Source organism: Sarcophilus harrisii, chromosome 3, assembly GCF_902635505.1.
Source record: "Sarcophilus harrisii chromosome 3, mSarHar1.11, whole genome shotgun sequence".
NCBI lineage: Eukaryota > Metazoa > Chordata > Mammalia > Dasyuromorphia > Dasyuridae > Sarcophilus > Sarcophilus harrisii.
Genome location: NC_045428.1, coordinates 6,858,965 through 6,877,697, shown reverse-complemented (window position 1 = coordinate 6,877,697; position 18,733 = coordinate 6,858,965). Strand labels below are relative to the sequence as shown.

Here is an 18,733-nt window from a genome sequence, read left to right as displayed (position 1 = left end):
GCCTAGGTAATGGTGGGGCATTGTTTCAGGTACACAGTGGTCAAGATAGTCTCTGAGAGACAGAGGCAGAGAGAAAGAAAAAGAGACAGAGATGGAAAGAGGAAGGAAGGAAGCGAGGAGAAAGAGACAGAGAGAGAGAGACAGAGACAGGTGTATCTATTCATATATATATGTATGTATAGATTGTATTTTCCAAATGTAAAAAAAAAGCTTTAAATTTAGTTAAATTGCAAACTTCACTGTCACAAAAAGCAATGTAATAATATCTTAACAGATCATTGTATGAATTATGAGATGATGATTCAAGTGGGGAAAATGTTAGGGGGGGATTTCCTTTGGGAACCATGATACTTCCAAGTACTGAAAAGTTTGTTTAGAGATCACTGACAACTTAGAGTGTGGTGACAGAGAAGAAGATCTCAGGACTGGGATTATAGGAACTTTTCCTAAATAAAGGTCAACTTGATGTGGGAGAGAGAATCTTTATGGAAAATACAGTGGAAAAAATTTAAAAAGACTCTTACTTTCTACTTTGCAATAACACATCTGTAACATGCACTTGTAAATGATTTTAGCTTTGATTTGGAATTTAAAATTCTTTTAAGGAAATAATAAGTTACAACCCATTGGTTTGGAGGAGCTTGAATGAGATATGGACTTAATTGGAGGATAGCAATCCAATGCAAAATGAAAAATTCTAAAACTCTGGAATCATAAACACAATGTCAAAGAGGACTGTTTTGTAAAGACCTAAATCTAAAATTTCCTGCCCTACAGAGGAAGTCTGAATAGGGGATGGGGGAAGAGTGGAGCTCTTCCATATGAAGTTATCTTCCAGGTAAATGAAACTTTCTCTTTTTTACACAGATGCTTTCATTTTCTCCATCTAAAAGAAGACAAAATAATTCTTAGAAATCCTTCTTGTCTTCTCATCCAAAATAGACTAACCCAGAATGATCATGATAAGAATAGAAATAGGACTTTAGATCTGGAAATTCCCTTAACATTGGAAAAGTCTTAAAAGCATAGAGTTAGTTATAGAAAGCATCCTTGGCTCTTTTCAACAATGAGGTGAATTAGGCCAATTTCAATAGACGTATGTTGCGGGAAGATGCACATCTGCCATGTGGATAACAACAGAGTATTTTTACCTGTTTTGTTGTTTGTTTGCTTTTTTCCTTTCTCATTTTTTTTTCATTTTTAATCTGATTTTTCATGTGTAGCATTCTATATGTGGAAATATATTTCCAAGAATTGCATATGTTAAATATCTATTAGATTATTTGCTGCTTAGGGGAAGGGGTGGGGGAATGGAGGGAGAAAAATTTGGAACACAAGGTTTTGTAAGGATGAACGTTGAAAGCTATCTTTGCAAGTACTTTGAAAAAAATTATCAAAATTTAAAAAGAAACCATCTTGAAAAAGCTAAAATCAAATTCCCATATAAGATATAAACACACACACACATATAAGTATATGTATGTATGTATATACATGTGGATCTGTAATGAAAATGTGTGTATATGTTTGTGCTGGTATGTATAAATATTGAAAATCAGATTAGATGAAAACATTATTTTCTACCTTCCTGTCCACGGCCTGTGGGCTACAGACTCATAGATTTAAACCTTCAAGGGTTCTAAGATACTATTCAAGCCAACTTTCATATTGTGGGGTGAAACCAAAGACTAAAAGAGATTAATTAACTTGAAGTAAATAAGATAGAAAATCACAGAATTAGATTATCAGTTGATTTGATCTCTAAAGACAACTGTCCACTATATTAATCTGTCTCTTATCTTTTGGTCTATAAAGGACAGAACCCATTTCCCAGAATAAAAAGACGCAAAGGTTATAAATCACTTTAAACTGTATCCTTCTTCCTTGGGATATTTTAGTAAAGTATCTAGTGGCAAATTCAAACTGCCTTTCTAGTGTTACTGCAAACAGGATGGGGATCCAAGCATGCTGGCACTTTAAGGGCAGTAACTAAGCATCTCTGCTGACTCTGAGGCAGTCCATTGGCCCTGAGTTTTCCCCACCCCAGCCAATGATATTCCCTGACTCCTGGAATTAACAGTATCTCAGTGCTTGAGAATGCATCATGGGAGGTTTACATCATCCCTATATTTCTGGTTACAGAATGTCAAAAACATCATGAACTTGGAGGACGGCTGCTGAGACAGTGTCATACCTACCCTACCAGCTGCTTTTGCAAAGGTTTCTTTCCATTCAACACAGGTTTAAAATAAGTAGGAGCTTCTTCACACTTCCTTGAGAGAAATAGTTTAATGGTAATCAGAGCATGTAGGAATAAGTGTGTGAAGAGTGCTAGGCTGAAAGCCAGAAACTCTCTTATCCGCTGTTCTAGTCCTGGCTCTGACCTTTTCTAGGCAGGTCACCTTGGGCCAGCATCTTCACTTTTGAAGGTCCCTTTTTTCAATTAAAAAAAAGGAGATATAAATGATAATTTCAGGGTGATGGAACCAAGTTGGAGAGAGAAGGCAGAAAATTGCCTAAGCTCTCCCCAGTTTTCCTCAGGAACAATGCTAACTCAAACCATTAAACAGATTCTGGTGCGAAAGAACCCAGAAAAAAATGGAGGGAAACAATTTTCTAGCTAAAGATAACTTAAGATGACTTCTGGAAAGGTAAAAGGGAAGCACAAAACACAATCCAGAGAGTTTCTGGACAAGTTACTGGGAAATCCTTAGCCTTAGCACAGATCAGCAATTGAGACCACTCAGGTCTAGCTCAGTTCCCAGGCCAATGGCACAGCAGGCCAGCTATGAAACCTACAGCCCCATTGTGGAAATAGTGCAACTAGGCTGGGCCACCTCATCACCGTGGGCAAGCCACCAGTATCTGAGGTCCCAACACAAAAAAATCAGTGTTCAGACCTCTGGCTCCACCAGTGCAAAAAACTTGGGACATTGCTCCCTGTGCCTCAGGAGTACGGCTTAACTTTATGTTATAAAATAGGTAAAATGAGTTTAAAAAAACACAGAAAAAGAGCTGTGATCATAGACAATTATTATAGTGATAAGGAAAATCAAAACAGAAACATAAAAGAGGAAACATTACCAAAATGCCTAGAAGTGAAGTCTTAAAGGAGAAGAAGAATTAATATCGAGGCAAAAAAAAATACTTGCATGATCTCAAAAAAGATTTTTAGAATCATATAAGAAAGGGAACCAAGATGGCGAAGTAAAGGCAGGAATTTGCCCAATCTCTATCCCGACTGCTGCAAATTCCTCTAAATAATGACTCTAAACTAATTTTAAACATTCACAACATCCCTTTAAAAATGGAGTAGAATGTTTTCCAGCCAAAGGCAATTTCCTGCTAGACCCCAGCATCAGTGAGGTGGGATCTCTGAATCAACAGCTGTGTTAGAGACTTTTGGACCTCTTGGCCCAGGGACACCAGGGAGATCAGTGGACTTGGAAGGTCAGTGAAGAGGGGTTGTGGTAATGAGGTGGAATTCCAGTGTGCAATCCTAACACAGCCCCAATCAGCAGATCCTTAATTCAGGGTCAGCACATTATATCTTACAAATACAGTAGAGTGGGGACACACCTAATAACTCCAGGGCCAAAAAAAAAAAAAGTGCTTGTGGTCAGATTCATAGAAGGATTTTTGAAAATTTCTGCACAGAAGCCATGAAGCTTGGGACAGTTCACTCTCCACCTTGAAAACAGAGATGTACTTCAACAAAGAATTAAGAGTAATAGTCTAGGAAAATGAGCAGAAAACAAAACAAAACAAAAAATGTTTCTGACCATTGAAAGTTAATATGGCCACAAGAAGTATCAGAAGATGATAACAAAGTCAAAGCTCCTACATCCAGAACCTCTAAGAAAAGTAAGACTTGGGTTCAGAACATGTAAGAGCTCAAAAGGGACTTTGAAAATCAAGTAAGAGAGAGAGGGAAATTAGGGAAAGAATTGAAAGAGGTACAAAAGGAAATACAAAAAGCTAATGAGGAAAAGAATGTCTTAAAAAGCAAAAATAGTCAATTGGGGAAAGAGGTACAAAAGCTCAGTGAGGAAAATGATTTCTTAAAAATTAGAATTGAACAAATGAAAGCTAATAATTTTATGAGAAATCAAGATAAAATAAAGCAAATCCAAAAAATGAAAAAAATAGGAATAAATGTGAAAATTTCATTGGAAAAACAACTGACCTGGAAAATAGATCCAGGAGAGATAATTTTAAAATTATTGGTCTACCTTAAAGCCATTAAAAAAAAAAGAGTCTGGAAATCATCTTTCAAGAAATTATCAAGGAAAATTGTCCTGCATTCTAGAATCAGAGAGTAAAATAGAAATTGAAAGATTTGAGTGATTACTACTTGAAAGAGATCCCAAAATTAAAACTCCCAAGAACATTATAGCCAAAATTTTGAACTCCCAGATCAAGGAGAAAATATTGTAAACATCCAGAAAGAAACAATTCAAGTATCGTGGAGCCACAGTCAGAATAACACAAGATTTAGCAGTTTTTACATTAAAGGATCAGAGGGCTTGGAATAGGATATTCTGGAGAGCAATGGAACTAGGATTACAACCAAGAATCAAACTCTTGATAGGCTAGTGAGAGTAGAACCAACTGGTAAAGTTTCAAATTTCTGCCTTGGTACTCAAGATATGTCACAAGTTAGAATTGGATTTACTGTTTTGCTGATATTATAAACTTATGAAAGTAGTATAGCAAATGTTAATATGTAGATTAAATATAAAGTGTGGTCTTGAATAAAAAAAGATCATATAAAAGAAGTAGAAGAAAAGTATTGAACAAGCTATAGTTCATTGATAGTTCAATGAACTACTTAAGGGAAAAAAAAAAATCTTCAGGCCCAGATGGAACTTTAATTCCAATGCAAGTACTGTAATTCTAAAGGGAGTCATTTTTCTCCTAAAATAAATCATACTTGCCCTGTACCTGATCTTCATTGTTTTAAATAATTACAATGTCAGGAGCTGAGTGGGACTAATAAGAACCTTTCTACACAGAAGAATTTGTACTAGAATCTTAAAGAAGATATTGTATCAAAAACAACACAATTGACCAATTCAAGACAATTGAAATTTTTAAAAAAAGTTCTTTGAGAACTACAAATTTGTTAAGTGAATGGTTTGAAATAATGGGTCAAATTCACCTAAATCTTTCCAATGTGAAGCTGTTGTGGGGGGAGAAATTGCCATGACAAAGAGAAGAAATGTAAGAAGATGTAGGTCTTCCAGGCTTTGTCTAGAAAACTTCAGGGAAGACTTCAAGTGAAGATGAACCAGAATGAGCATGAGGTCAAATACATTAACTAAAGTGGTGCAACCAATTCTTTACCTCCAAATATGGGGATTTAGAGAGCACTTCCGACAATCACAGAATTGCAGTAACTGTATTTTATTTTTCCAATACAAGCCTACTAACTTCCTTTCTAATCTGCCCTAGAAATTTCACTATGTATTGCCTTCTATGGATTATCCCTGTCCCTAATGAATTTTCCATTCCAAGTTATTTTGAAGACAAATCTGAACTTGCAATTTCAGTTTATGAAGCTTGACCAAGGTGGGAGAATCGCGTAAAAAAAATACATGACACCCTCCTAGAATCTGAGCTCTAAATGTTGTTCCCTCAGTCCTTAGAGGTCAGCTTTTTATTTATTTTGCTGAGGACCACTTCTCTATATTTCTTTGTTACTTGTTCTACATATCACACTGCTGCATCCCACTCCCCCACCCTTTTTTTATTTTTTAGCATACTGGTATGTATTGCTTTCCCTCTGTTGCACAGAAAATTCTTGGGGGCAGAATGTTTTCTTGCTTTTGTTTGCACCTCCAACACTTAGCACAATATCTGGAGCCAGAAAAATTCTTGAAAATACTCTCTATCATGTCAAGGGAATTAATGAAAAAATGCAAATAAAGTTAGTTTAGTTAGCTGTACGAGATCTAAAATTATATTATAAAGCAGCGGTCATTAAAATAATTTTGTGCTGATAAAAAGCAAGCATCTCCTAATTTCATGGCTACAATCAACATCTGCAGTAATCTTTGAGCCCCAAAATATAAAATCTGACACTAGTTTCATTTTTTTCTCTCTTTCTTTATAAGGAAGTTTTGGAACCAGTTGCCATTATCTTGTTTGTTTGTTTATTTGTTTGTTTGTTTTAATTTTAAGCTTCAAGCCAGTTTTTATATTCTTCTCTTTTACTTTTATTAAGTGCTCTCTTAATCCTTTTTCACTTTCTATCTCAGAATAATATCACCTGCATATCTAAAGTTGTTTATATTTCTCCTGGCACACTTAATTTTTTGCTTTTGATTCATTCAACTTGACATTTCCATGATTCTGCACATGAGTCAAATAACCAAGGTGACAATTCACACCTTTTTTTGTATTCCTTTCCCAATCATAAACCAATCAGTTATTTCATGTTTGTCTCAAACTTGCTTTTTGACCCACATACTAGTTCCATAAGAGACAAGAAAGATTATATGGTACTTCTGTGTCTTTGAGGACTTATCACCTCCACACAGTAAAAAGCTTAGTATAGTCGATGATGCAGAAGTGTTTTTTTTTTTTTTTTTTTTTTTTTTTTTTGTTTGTTTGTTTGGTTGGTTTGATTTTTGGAACTCCCTTGCTTTCTCCATAATACAGGTAATTTGGCAATCTGGTTTCTAGTTCCTTTATCTCTTCACAAGCCGACCTTCACTTCTGGTAATTTTTGTTCACCTATTGCCAAAGTCTAGCTTGCAGAATCCTAAGCACAAAACTTTTCTTATATGTGAAAAGAGCACAATTGTTTACTAATTGGAATTTATTCTTTGGCATTGTCTTTTCGATCGGGATGCAAATTGTTCTTTCTCAAAAAAATCAGTTACTGCTGAGTTTTCAAAAATTTCTGGCAAATTGATTGCAGTACTTTACCAACACCATCTTTTTAGGATTTTAACTAATTCAGCTGGACTTCTATCACCTCCACTAGCCATATTGTTAGATAGGCTTCCTAAGGCCCATTCTCTATGATATCTGGCTCTAGCTCAGTAATCATACCATTATTATAAATATGTATGTGTGTATATATACATATATATGTGTGTGTGTGTGTGTGTGTGTATGTGAAAATACATATAAATTTGACTCATTCTCTGTACATTTGAGAAATCAGGCCTAATCAGACAAACTTGCTTCAAAATTCTTTTCTTTTCACAATTACTATTTCTACCAGTGATTCCCTCATGTTTATTCCTCTCTCTTTTCACCTTGTCTGTCCTCAAAAAGTGTTTTGCTTCTGACCACCTGCTCCCCTAATATATCCTCTCTTTTTTCATGCTTCTCCCTTCTCATCTCCCCTTCCCCTCCTACTTTCCTGGAGGGCAAAATAGATTTCCGTATCCATATTTAGTGTGTTTGTATTCTGATGAGAATCAAGTTTGTTCATTTTCCTTCCCCCTCATTCCCTCCTATGAAAAACCTATAAAAAGCTTTTTTTTTTTTAATGAGCAAATCAAAGACATAGAACACAATAAAAGGGAAAGACAACATATCTCTCTTAAAAAAAATTAAAGCTATCAAGGAAATGTTTCATGCAAAAATGGGCATGAGAAAAGACAAAAATGGTAGGGAATTAACAGAAGGATAAGAGATTAAGAGCAGACTATACAAGAAATTGCAGGGATGCTCATCTCTTGGGGAATGGCTGAATAAATTGTGGTATAGGATTATGATGTAATATATTGTTCTATAAGAAATGATGAACAGAATAATCTCAGAAATATCTGGGAAGTCCTCCATGACTTAATGGAAAATGAAATGGACTATTTACAAAGTAATAACAATTCTGTGGGAGGATCAGCTAAGAATGACTGTGCTATTCTCAGCAATACAATAATCTAAAACTACTATGAAAGACTTATGATGAAAGATTCTGTCCTGGAGAAAAAACTGATTGTCTCTGAATACAAACTGAAACATATATTTTTTTTACTTCATTTTATTTGATTTTTTGTTGTTGTTGGGTGGGTAGCTATGCTTTCTTTTGCAACATGATTTTCATAGAGATGTTTTGAAAAAAAAAATCTCTCTTTGGTATCCCCTGGAATTGTACATTTTCTCTATCTATCTAACTATTAAGTACCAATGGCTCTGGCTGCGCCATCTTCTCTGAAGCAGGGCTAAAACCTTATGGATTCCAAAGGGAAGATATTATTAATTATGATATTTTATAACTACTTCATGCTATTCAAAGTAAACATTGGTTAAGAACCTTCCATAACTTCCATATCATATAACTGCACAATTACAATTGAAATTGTAGTTGTAATTTTAAAGTGAGGAGCCCAGGAAGCTCTTCCAATAAGTTCCATACTCTTCCAATAAGTTACATATTGAATATACAAACTAAAACAGCCCCCAAAAACTTAAATTATAAACTGTATTATCACAGTCAAAAATATTGCCTCCTTTGTACAGCAGGCCACAGAACACTAAGTATAAAGGATAGTGATTTGTACCAAGCCATTTCTATTTAAGTCCCTTTTAAAATATGAGGAAGAGATAAAACATTGTAATAATTATCATAGCAACATAGCCACTAGAAATTGGAGAAAATTATCCTTAAGCACCCCCAGATATAGATGAGTATAGATTATGCAAAGAATCAAAGAAACAACGTTAAACATCGTGGCAGGCTGTAAACATGCATCACCTACTGAATACCAGAAGTACATAACCTGATGAGAATTCCATGTCAAAAGTTTACTGTCTTGTGTAAATAATCCCGGATCTCAAACTTTCCTTAAGAATCGAACAAATGCATTGCAATTACAGACAAAATTACTCAGGCATATGATTGATTCAGAAAACAAATTTAAGAACTGTTTTTAATCAATGTCACCAGGCTGAGTTCTCAGAATCTCCAGAGGGCAAAGAAAGAATCATTACAAAATGTTGTGACCTCACCAAACACATCAACGTCCTGTGGGAACAGTGTAAGACAAATTTCATCCTTGTCATCTTTTTGGCTAATATTGATGTACTGGAGATGTTTTCACTGATTCTACAGTGGTTAAGCTAGCTGCCTCATGCTTGCATTCAGAGACACAGAAACAGGGAAAGAGAGACAAAGAAAGGGAAGCAAAGAGAAGGGGGAAGGAAAGATGGAAGGAAAGAGGGAAAAAGAAAGGTAGCTAGGAAGGAAAGCTGGAAGGAACAAGGGAAAAATGAAGGTAAGAAGAAAGAAAGAAAGAAAGAAAGAAAGAAGGAAGGAAGGAAAGGAAGGAAGAAGGAAAGAAAGAAGGAAAGGAAGGAAGAAGGAAAGAAAGAAAGAAAGAAGGAAAGGAAGGAAGAAGGAAAGAAAGAAAGAAAGAAGGAAAGAAAGAAAGAAAAAGAAAGAAAGGAAGGAAGGAAGAAAAGAAGAAAAAAAGAAATAAAAGAAGAAAGAATGAAAGAGAAAGGGAGAAAGAAAGAAAGAAGAAAGAAAGGAGAGAGAAAGGGAGAGAGGGAGAGAGAGAGAGAGAGAGAGACAGAGTGAGAGAGAGACAGAGACACAGAGAGAGAGAGACAGACAGACAGAGAGCAAGAGGGACACACACAGAGAGACCGAGAGAGACAGAGAGATAGAGAGAGACAGAGAAAGAGACAGAGAGAGAGACAGAGACAGAGACAGAGAGACAGAAAGAGACAGAGAAAGAGACACAGAGAGAGAGACAGAGAGAGAGACAGAAAGACAGAGACAGAGAGACAGAGAAACAAAGAGAGAGAAGTTCAATTTGGGGTTGAATTATTGGTAGTCCTAGTTCTATTGCTTTTACTGCTTTGAAATGCTTCCCCAAAGTGATTGAGTTCTCTGTTGGACCAGAGGTCATTATTTCTCTGTCTCTCTGTCTCTGTCTCTGTCTCTCTCTCTCTCTCTCTCTCTCTCTCTCTCTCTCTCTCCCTCCCTCCCTTAAAGGGAGAGTAAAGCATAGGTAAATATCTTTTTTTTTTTTTAATTTAATAGCCTTTATTTACAGGATATATGCATGGGTAACTTTACAGCATTAACAATTGCCAAACCTCTTGTTCCAATTTTTCACCTCTTACCCCCCCCCTCCCCCAGATGGCAGGATGACCAGTAGATGTTAAGTACATTAAAATATAAATTAGATACACAATAAGTATACATGATAGGTAAATATCTTAGTGTCCATCAGCAGAATTTTATGTTGTCCTACAATTGGAGAATTCTCATCACTTTGGGGAAAGGTTTGAATTTACTCCCAGCCTAACTGCAATTCCTGATGCATTCCCCAGGGCCATTAAATTGAATTGAGATTAATAAAGTAAATATTATGTGACTGTCCCACAAACAGGTCAGGTCTGTCTTAAGTGTTAACTCTTGTAGGCAAGGGTGACTGACACCTTCCTGAGTCAATAATGAAATGAGCTAAAGGGTAACTCTTCATTTTCCAAGAAGGATGTTTCAAAGATTGTGCTCCTTCATGACCTTGATTCCAGTCCAATACATGTGCTTTGGGAACTCTTGACAATATTTGCCTTGAAAGAGTCAGCTAAGCCAGAGTGAAAGGGAGGACATGATGGCTTAGAATCCTTGACTAGTGTCCAACATGATGGCTTGTATTCTTACTTCTAGTCGGTCACTTTGTAGAGATGGATTTCCAAATGTTTTGTTATTGCTGTTTACTCTGAAAATTAATGTTGATCTTACAAATATCAGCAATTGTTTATTGTTTTCTATAATTAAAACGAAAAAAAAAAGGTACTGGCCATTTGAAAATGCAACCCATTAAGTTTTCCCTTTGGGGGGGTCACCTTGTTCACCTCAGTTGAAAAAAAAAAGTGAATTATTCATCTTGATAAGGGACACCGTGTTTTCATTAAAGTTTTTTTTTCTCAAAGCTGGGTAAGATATAGAAAATGAAGGATCAGATGGTATCAGAGATCTTGGGTGATCTCTGAGATCCTTTCATGCTTTAAATTTGATGAAACTGTGACCTTCTGACCCAGAGCCAAAGAACCAGTGCAAACACTATCATTATTTAAATGGGCTGGAATATCCTAGCTTAGAGAGAGGTTTACCGGATCTCCAGTCAATCCCTAATTATAACTTTGCCACCAGCCTACCCCTGCATGACCTCGTGCCAAGCCTTAGTCTCTGCCCTTATTTCTTTATAGAATTTCAGAATTATAACACATCTCAGTGATCACTGAACCCAATGGGTATTCAAAATAAAATCATCCACAACACCCAACATTCAGCCTTTGGTTAAAGGCCTCCAGGTAAGGGAAGATCCAAATATCTGGCCCATTCTATTTTCAGGTCTAATCAGTATGATCAACCTTCCCCCTGCCTAATCAAGTTTAAAATGGTCTATTCTCTATTAGGTTTACTTTTGGGGACCACGTAGGACAATTTTTTTTTTCATATTTCTGTCTTTTAAGTTCTTGAAGCCAGCTCTCCTATAGCCCCGAGTTTTTCTTCTCCAGTTTAAATGCTCTCAATTTCTTCCACTACCCTTCATAAATCATGCACTAGATGCCCTTCACAATGCCATTTGACTCCCTCCAGACTCTCTCCAAAAGGTCTTGAGGTGTCCATAAAAAAGGAATGACACAGTTGTTAAATCTCAACTGCAGACACTCACAAACTCAATGCACCCTAGGTTTCTTAAGAAGTACTATTAAATATTATTATCCAGCATTTAGTTCCTGGTTCCCAGTCATCTATTTCAGCACTTTGAAAGCCACAAAAGGCGGAAGTTGGAACTGACTTTTCCCTTGAAAAAAGAAATGCCAAGTTGGTGCATTTCTGCATATTTTTTGTGCATTTATTCACCATTGACAGACCAACTATTTTAGGGATTATCCAGAGCTTTCCTCTTATGATCCCATAATCAGTTTTTTTTTTTTTTTAAGGGCTTAACCAAACTCAAAATAAATGTTTTCATAGGTAAAGTTTTCTTAACAAGAACAGAGAAATAAATGATGCCGGTCTCTAATCTAACCAGATCTACCAGCTAAGAATTCCCAGGTAAGAACCCTGGGATTTTGTCCATTTTTTTTGTTTTGTTTTGTTTTGTTTAATAATGCAATCTCAAATGAGGGAGGGCCCTCAGAAGTCTGTTTTATTCACATGGACCCAAACAAAGACCTTCTGCATTTATAAACCTGACCTTGTAATTTTTCTATTTTAATTCTATCCATTCTTTGTCTATAGCTTGTTTGTTCATAATTGTTTGCACATTGTTTCTCTTAGTGGATTGTGAGCTCTCTGAGCACAGAAGTTGTCTTACCTTTCTTTGTATCCCCAATGCTTAACACAGAGCCTAAAACATTGGAAGTACTTAATAAATATTAACTGATTACCCAGAATTGTATGTTGGACTCCGGAATGATGTTTCAAAGAATCACTAGGAACCTCTGTCTCTCTCTTTAAAGTTCTCTAAGGGAAATAAGAGAACAATGGATTCAGTAGAAAAACAACCTTTATTGGACTATTTTCCCCAAATTCACACACACACACATACACAAACATACATGACATATATATGTGTGTGTGTCTGCATATATATGTAGGTATAATATACAAAACATATGTATTTTATATAATATATTTAAATATATATAAAATGTATATACACACATAGATTGATATTATAATCTCTGAGGTAAATGGCAGATGGTAGAGGACAAGAAGTTTTGGTGTTAGTGTGAGGAAGTCTTGAGTCAAATCTTGTTTCAGATACTTCCCAGCTATGTGACCCTGAGGAAGTTACTTAAGCCCTATCTGTCTCAGTTTCCTCATCTGTTAAAACAGGGAAAATAATAGAATCTGTTTTCCAAGATTGCTGGATCAGAGATAGCATTTATGAAACTCTTGGCGCTTTAAAGAGCACTATATCAATGTCCATTGTTATGACTAGTTGGGATCTACTAAAGTGCTGAACAAAAGAAAACCAAAAATATTTAATTTGATTTTGCCCGATTTCCAAGATATATTTTGAGTTGGGTTCCAATAGGGGAAGGAAAGAGTCATGATATTGAAAGACAAAACAACATTTTAGAATTGGAAATTTTAGGTCCTAATGCAGCAATTTAGTCTATTCTGGAATCTCCAAGAATATCTTCTTTTTTAATTGACAAATGTTCACCCAGTATTTCCTAAAAGGCCTTCAGTGAGACTTGACCCAATAGCATTTCATCATACTATGCATCTCGAAAAATTGGGATCGTGGCTCTGTTGTCACTCCCGTGAGACAACTGTTCTCACTGATGGAAATTTGTCCTAGTGCCCTAAGCTTCTGCTTCTGAATTTACCCCTCAGTGGCACCCACAGTCTGCTGTGTAAACCCTACTACTTATTTAAACAGCCAGAATGCTTTGGGACTGTCAGTTCTCATTACACTATACAGGAGTTTAACTGCCATTAGTGACTACTTAGATAACCCTTTCTGCTTGCTAATTGACCCTGCAGGGATCCTTTGAAGCTCAGACTCTTGGCAGTTTCTTTGAAGTGTAGTTTTGGCTTCAGGGACCGAGAATTATCTACAAATGGGACTTTTCATTCCACCCACCTCATCTTTTTTAGAATGAAATTGGCTTCTTTGTGCAGATGGGCTGATCGGGGCTCTCCATTTTTGCCTAGAGCATCTCAAATAAGGATCTCAAGTCAATCCCTGAGTCAACCAGTTTGGGCCTCTCCACATGGGCTCCTCAATTTACTGGACAATGAGATGGCACAGTAGATAAAGTACCAGCTCTGGAGTCAGGAGGATCTGAGTTCTCTTACAAGCTGAGTGACCCTGGAAAAGTAATTTATCTCTTTTTGTTATAGTTTCCATATTCATAAAATGAGCTAGAGAGGAAAATGTTAAGCACCTCCAGTATCTTTGCAGAAAAAAATTCCAAATTGGGTCATGAATAGTCTTTTCTGACTAAAATGACTGAACAACGACTCAGCTTCCTCTATTTGCAATCTCGTGTTCAGATTCAGAGGTCCCAGGTGATGGAGAAAAGAGCTAATACAATCAGGAAGCTAGGCTTGGGAACAACATGTCATACGTTCAATATTTGTATGCTGCTACTCAAGGAAAAACACCAAAATGGAATCAAAAGGAATCTGTTCTGTAAGGACTAATATTGACCACATACATTACAGGGAATGAATGTCAGTTATTTATTAGGGGAAACAGAGCATTCATCTATGAATCCATTAATTAATCCTTTCATCTATTATTTTATTTGACGATGATTATTTAGCATCTGTCACAAGCCAAACTCTGGGTAAAGGCAAAAGGAGAAATCAAATGAGTAAAAAAAGAAAAAAAAATAAAATTATTTGGTACTTGTCCTCAGAGTAATTCCAATCTCACAGGCAGGAATATTAGACATATAATTTTGACATGGGGCAATAAGAGGTGAGAGAGTTCTATGCAGGTTATTAATAACAGTTTACAAATTAAAATTTAACAAAAATTCAGTAGTTATAGGAAATGCTAAAAGATATAAACAATTCTAATCCTAAAATTATGGGATTTTGAGTCTAAACAACTTTAAAAGTTCCTTTTTTATTTAGAACTTTTGATGATTCTAAAGTGTCTGAGTTGGTGTCCAGGGAAAGTAAAAGGGCAATGAGGGATGAGATTGCATTCTGGAAGACTTAAAAGAGATCCTTAGAGTGAAGACATTGACCAGTAGAGCTGAAGAAATACAGAATTACTAGTGTTTGCTTCTTTAATTATGCTAAAATGAAGTATCATTCTTTATTTCTTATTCCTATTCATCCTGCATATACAAGTAGTTCTCCAAGTCAGTTGTTTTGTACTTTCCCAGTGTCTCATTTATCTCCTTTTCTCTTTTCCTTCTAGCCAACATCCTGAGTTCCTGCTTGCCTTGCACCTTGAACTACTGAAAAACTTCCTAAGAACTTTTCTCTGATTCATCTCTCTCTACTCCATCCCTGTAGCCCAGCTGATTTCCAGAAAGTTTGTCTGAATAATCACTCTCTTACTCAACAAACTCTTACCTTTCAAGTCCTTTTAGACTTTATGACCAATCCGAGTTCTTTATGGGATCCAACTTTTGACCTCATTACTGTCCCTTGAATATGGCATTCAAGTCTCCATCTCCTTCCTTTTCCTTCTCTCTTATTCTTGCCCAGAATAATGCATCTAGTACACTGCCTCCTAGCTTCTTTCAAGATTCTTCCCCAATCCTATGTCCTGCAGGGGACCTTTTCTATCCCTTCCCTAAACTTCTACTGCCTTTCCTTGGAAACTATCTCCCATTAACAGTGTACAACTTTCATATGTACATAGTTTAAGGCATGCTGTCTCTCCCATTAGACCACAAGCTCCTTGTAGGCAGAACTTCTGTTTTTGCCTTTCCTTGTATTCTCAGAGCTGAGCACAGTGCCTGTTTCACAGAAAGCACTTAATAAGCATTATTTGACTGACTAAGTAACTTAAGATCATTTTTATCAGACCTTCCTGTGTAATGTTCTGTAGTCAAGGAGTTCTTCTCACCTTACATTGCTGCTATTATCATCGTCGTTGTTGTTGCTGCTGCCACTGCTGCTGTTGTGATTGACATTGTATTTGACAGGTTTTATATGCCTTTACCAGACCATCCTCCATGTCTGGCATAGTCTCCCACTTCTTGTAATTAATATTCAGCTCCCTTAAAGTCTCAGCTGAGGTCCATCTCCTACTAAAAGCTCTCCCAGAATTCTCTTACCTTTTGATATTCAATCTCTTCTCATAAACTACCTTTTTAGGTGCATATTCTATATTCAGGTACCTGTGTCCATATATCCCTGCCCAGAAGGGGCTTTTCTTCCAGAAAAAGTCCTAATAAAGCACACTCAAGATGTGGGTATATGCTCAATTCAATTCAGTTTAATTCAATCCATAGTAGTATTTTTAGCTACTTATCATTTATTAAATGAAAGATGGTGTGAAGTAATGGGTGAAAAAGAAGGAAGGAACTTGGAAAAAGCTGGTGCAAATCCCACCTCAAAGACATAGGAATGTGTGAAATCGAGCAACTTACTAAAGCACTGAAAGCCCCAGGCAAGTCTCCAAGACTCTGAGATTTAGAATAGCTGCTGACCTACATTGAGAGAATTTTCTGATTAAAAGTCCACACCCATGAAATCTTAGTTTCTGTGATTTTTTATTTTTTTAATGGAAAAAGCGCCGTGCTAAGCACTGGGATACAAGGGCACAGCAAACAAAAAGATGGATCTTGTCCTGAAGGAGATTATATTTCCAAAAGAATGCATATACTAATCATTTAAAATGTATGTATTTGGGGAGATGAAGAAAGCATTAAAAAAAAAAAAAAAAAAAAAACTAGGAAGGTCATAAAATCAAGGCTATGCCTTTTTGTATGAGGCGACTCCTGAGCTGAGTCTTACATAAAGCTCCAGGAACAATGTTAGGAAGTAGAAGATTCAGGAATGGATTTTCCAAGCATGGAGATGCCAGTGGAAAAGAACAGAGGTGAAAAAGAGAAGAAATCTGAGCTTGGGAAAGGACAGAATTTCCAGTGAATAATTTGAGGAAGTTTGCATGGAAAAGGTGGTTAGGAAGGTACTCTTCCAAGGGAGGTTGGATCTACAAGAACTTTCAGTGGCAACTTTCAGAGGCATCAAAAGCTATTGAGGATTCTTGAGGAGATGAATAACCTGTAAGGCTTATGATTTAGGAAATTGGTTTTAACCTGTGTGTAGATACTAGCTTAAAAAAGAGGAATAATGGGGGGAAGGGGGTATTTGGGTAATTAACTGCAATAATCTAGTAGTAAGTCCATGAGGACCTGACCTATAGTAGGGTCTGAGTATATGATTCATGGGAAGAATAAATTACAAGGAAGCAAGGGTTTCCTGAAGGCAGAAGAATCAATAAGATGACTTCTCCAAGACTCTTTCACTTATATGACTCTATAAGCAGTCATTCGTTCTCTCCCCCAAAGCACTGGCTTGCTTTCAAAAGATAGCACTTTCTGGCCCTTCTGAGGACTGTGCTGGATGAAAGGGACCCATAAATGTCAGGTGTTATTATATACACACAGTAATTTTATCTGGAGTTCTCTGACACACCTTCCCCTTTGTAATAGATTTTTGGGGAATGTGTGTGTGTCTGTGTTTGTATGTGTGTATGTGTGTGTCTGTGTGTCTGTGTGTGTGTGTTTGAGTGCCTCTGACCCCAGGGTGCTCTTTGATTTATGGGCATCCCCATTAGTGATGTTAGGGGTGGTTTTGGAGCCTGTTTGTTCTGGCATCCCAATAAAGCAAACTTCCCATAGTAGCAAGGTGGAGCTTAGGGGAGGAGACAATGTGCTCCAGGCCAGAATCGAGCAGCAGCACAGCTTGGGAGCTATGCTTGGGGGTGCTTTGTACCTTCTTGATAACAATCATTGGGGAGTGAGAAAAATTAAATTAACAGTGATACCACAGGGCCAGAATGTTAGCACAAGAAACAGCTTTCAGCCTCAATTTGTGGAAATTGAGAGAACTTGTGGAAAATGATCTTCCCTGATCCTGCCTCAGTTTTTGCAAGACATGAATATAGCCAGTGCCTGCCATTGCACCAAACTGTTATCCTTTGATATTCCTTACTTTAGAGAATTTTATATTTATCTCTAGCTTTTCTTTTTTTTTTTTTTTTTTTTTCTTCTTTTTGGTTTGTTTGTTTTTAAGTAAGATGTATGATAGGGCAGAGGAACTAAAAAAAAAAATTGACTTCAAGGGTGAATATACTTCAGAATCTGTCAGGAAATGGGTCACAATTATTCCATATTCATTGTAGTTTGTTTATATATTTATAGATGTCTAGGTCGACCCCAGAATACTGAAAATCAGCACCATTTCCCTGGATCCCATGTCAGCAAGACTTTTTACTGCTTTATAAATCAGGATGCTAGAACTGTCCAATCAGAATAGGGCCAGAACAGAGAAGAAGGAAAAGGAAATGATCGATCATCCAGAAGGAAAGCAGCTTATATAACTTGCTTTCCTATGAAACCACATCCTTAGTACTTCTTATTAAATCAAGGCAATCAGAGGGGATTTTGTGAGCTGGAAGGGATTGGTTGTCTAGAACAACCCAAATACAACAGAATTAATACTCTAATATAGTCGATAAATGGTCTGGCCTCTGTCCAGATACCTTGAAGGAGGAGCCTACTCCCTTGTGAAGCAGCTAGTTCCATGTTTGGATAGCTAGTTCCTTCCCTTTCTGGATCCACAGATATAACATCTTGTCATTTCCCATCCCAGACCTTTTCCTGATCATTAGGCATTCTGTAATATTTAAGGTACCAGACTCCATTCACATGAAAACATTAGGAGTTGTAGGTTATATCATAAGTAAACAGGTCTGTCTTTTCTTCAATGATATGTTGGTTCTACTTCTTACATTTGGCTCGGTAATCTTCTACCCAAAGTGGGGAGGGCACTGATGTGGATAACAACTGACTTACTAAGACTAGGTAGAGCCAAGCTCAAAGCATACTGGGAAGCTAGAAGGAAATCACATTGGCATGAAGACTTTGCAACTGACATTTATCAGTTGACTGTTAAAATAGAGCATTATACATCTTTATCCCTCAAAGATTTGCAATAATGAGTCCAATTCTACCCCTTAGCTACATTTGGCAATATTATCATCTGCTAAACTCTTAGAGGATTAATTGTTTTGTTTGTTTTTGTGAACCGAGGAAGCTT

The 18,733-nt window shown here is 36.6% G+C and overlaps 1 long non-coding RNA gene across 2 annotated transcripts; it reads left to right on the top strand.

Moving 5' to 3' along the window:
* Window positions 1-108: 108 nt before the first annotated feature.
* On the top strand, window positions 109-15,888 carry LOC116422175. 2 transcript variants are annotated; one of them, XR_004232722.1, is made up of 3 exons: window positions 109-150; window positions 11,957-12,037; window positions 14,874-15,888. It is a non-coding gene; the product is annotated as an uncharacterized LOC116422175 (long non-coding RNA). The 2 variants fall into 2 exon arrangements; XR_004232721.1 differs by lacking the exon at window positions 109-150 and adding an exon at window positions 482-838.
* The last annotated feature ends 2,845 nt before the right edge of the window (window positions 15,889-18,733 follow it).